At 44.6% G+C, this 2,372-nt stretch overlaps 1 protein-coding gene across 4 annotated transcripts in view; it reads right to left on the minus strand.

Annotated features, from left to right (window-relative positions):
• Lzic (leucine zipper and CTNNBIP1 domain containing) overlaps nt 1-2,372 on the minus strand; it is an 11,387-nt gene that overhangs the window by 7,589 nt on the left and 1,426 nt on the right. The window contains exon 1 of one of the 4 annotated variants that reach the window (XM_023699576.1): nt 2,297-2,330. The exons of 2 other annotated variants lie outside the window; for them this stretch is intronic. The gene's annotated coding sequence lies outside the window, so the exon portion shown is untranslated. Of the gene's footprint in view, nt 1-1,582; nt 1,652-2,296; nt 2,331-2,372 lie in introns of those variants that run through there. One more of the 4 variants, XM_023699577.1, reaches the window with a different exon arrangement.

A 2,372-nucleotide genomic window follows, 5' to 3' on the forward strand; every position in this document is an offset into this window, starting at 1 on the left:
TGTGTGTGTGTGTGTGTGTGTGTGTGTGTGTGTGTGTGGCCAGCTCAGCCCACCAGGGGGCGGGGCTGGCTGGCATGTGGTCCCTGTGCTTTGCTAAGCTTATTCTAAGTAGGTGCTTTAGACCACTGAGCCATCTCACCAGCCCCATGAGCCATCTCACCAGCCCCGGGACGTGTATTTTAATAGGGAGCTTTTCATCTTGCAAAAATACTATGAGTTACCAAAAATAAAATAAAAATTATTTTATTTTATTTATTTTTATGTATTTGGTAAGGGTCTCACTATGCAGCTCAGATTTGCAGCGATTCTGTTTTCAGCCTCCCAAGTGCTGGGATTACAGGCATGCACCATCACGCCCTGTCTCAGTGGCTGGCTCAGCACACCAGGGGTGGGGCCTGTGTGGCAGGTGGTGCCAGGATTGAACCCTGTTCCTGCACTTGCCTAAGCACGCACTTAGTCTGCTGACCTATCTCGTCGACACTTAATGGTAACTATCTTACTTAAAACAAATTGAGGGGGCCGGGGAGATGGCTCAGTGGAATAAGTGCTTCCCTGGCAAGTGCAAGGGCCTGAGTTCAATCCCTGGTTCCACCAAAATAAATAAATAAATAATAAATTTTAAAAATTTGGTAGATGAATACACATATTTATAAAGGGAAAGTTTAGATTTTGATTTACAAAATGGCTTATATTGGGGCCGGGTAGATGGCTCAGCGGAATAGGCGCTTCCCTGGCAAGTGCAAGGGCCTGAGTTCAAATCCCCGGTTCTGCAAAAAAAACCAAACACCACAAAATGGCTTATAGTGAATCTTATAAAATAAATCCACATTATACAGCATAGTATTCATTTTCTTTTCTTTTCTTTCTTTCTTTCTTTTTTTTCAGAACCGGTGATTGAACTCAGGCCCTTGCACTTGCCAGGCAAGCACTTATTCTACTGTGCTATCTTCTCGACCCCTCATTTTCATTTTATAAGTACATTACACACACACACACACACACACACACACACACACAAAATACATTCCACAGTTCAGGATGTTCCTGGTATTATCCTGCTGAAATACATTTTTCCTAACTTGGGAGAAGAGCAGACTTTTGTAAGGAAGAAGGGGAACTAGGGACCAAATCCAGAGTTCTCTATCACTGAACTACACCTCTCACACTATTTATTTATCTATTTATTTTTGAAATAGGGTCTTACTATGTGGCCCAAGCTGGCCTAGAAGGCTCTGTATTTGCTCACCAAAACTGGGAAAAATTTGGGGGAAAAATCTGTACCTTGAAATTTAACTCTTCTTATTTTTTTCTATTTTTGTGGTGCTTAATGCATGCTTGGCATGCAATACATTGAGATATATCCCCCAGCCTTCAATATATTGAAAAAAAATGTCCCTAGTCTAACCTAAATGCTCAACCTTTTCTCTTGGTGCTGGGGACAGAACCAAGGCTCTTACACCTGCTTAATGAGTACCACTGAGATAGGAGATTGGGGCTCGGCAAAGATGGCTGGGAAGTGGGCCTGACCTGTTAGTCACAAGACCCCAGACACACGCGCAGAACAGTTTCCAGAGCCCTGTACCTGGATTTCTCCAGGCTCAGCAGGAGTTTAATAGTACAGCAAGACCTGAGGTCAGCCTGAGAGGCGGGATTGCTCACGGCCTCTCAGGACCCAGATGTTAAGTTCTCAGGTTTCCTGGAGATTGGGACAGCATAAGAGAAGCGCAGCACGAAGAGCGGTGCTAGCCTAACTTTCCAGGATGGCCTGCTCTGTGTATTCCAGACGCAGCTTGTCCTCTTATCTTTGCTTTTACCCTCTTCTGCTCTTTACTCAGCCTAAATTCTGTCTGCAGGGCAAGTTTCTCCCCCACTCTTCACTTTTGCTTTATTGAATAAACTTTGTCAGTGCTTTTTGCTCGTTTTGTTCATGGTTTGTTCGGGTGAGAACCAGGAATCTAACTCCAGAAAGAGGCCAGCAACGCCGAAGCCAGTAACATTTAGTTGGTGAGGCACTTTCAGAAGAAGCTACCTGATAACCCAAGCACCAAGCTGCGCCGGAAGCCCTACAGCCTTCTCTACGGAGCTTCTATCTTCTTCCTCTCAGGCTGATTCATTTTTGTCCTGTTCCTGTTCTTCTTTTTAAAGCTCAGTTCATTTTTCAAGGTCGAGTTCAAGTGTCTTCTTTATAAGGCCTTTGACTTTTTCCTACTTTGCCTTTCCCTTCTGACACAATCCCAGGCAGACAAAATGTACTGGATAAATAATTAGTAAATGAGCTGGGGATGGTGGCACACACCTGTAATCCCAGGACTTGGGAGGCTGAGGCAGGAGGATCATTGCGAGTTCCAGATCAGCCTGGGCTACAAAGTCAA

The sequence above is a fragment of the Octodon degus genome, unplaced genomic scaffold, assembly GCF_000260255.1.
Source record: "Octodon degus isolate 3935 unplaced genomic scaffold, OctDeg1.0 scaffold00113, whole genome shotgun sequence".
In the NCBI taxonomy this organism is placed as follows: Eukaryota; Metazoa; Chordata; class Mammalia; order Rodentia; family Octodontidae; genus Octodon; species Octodon degus.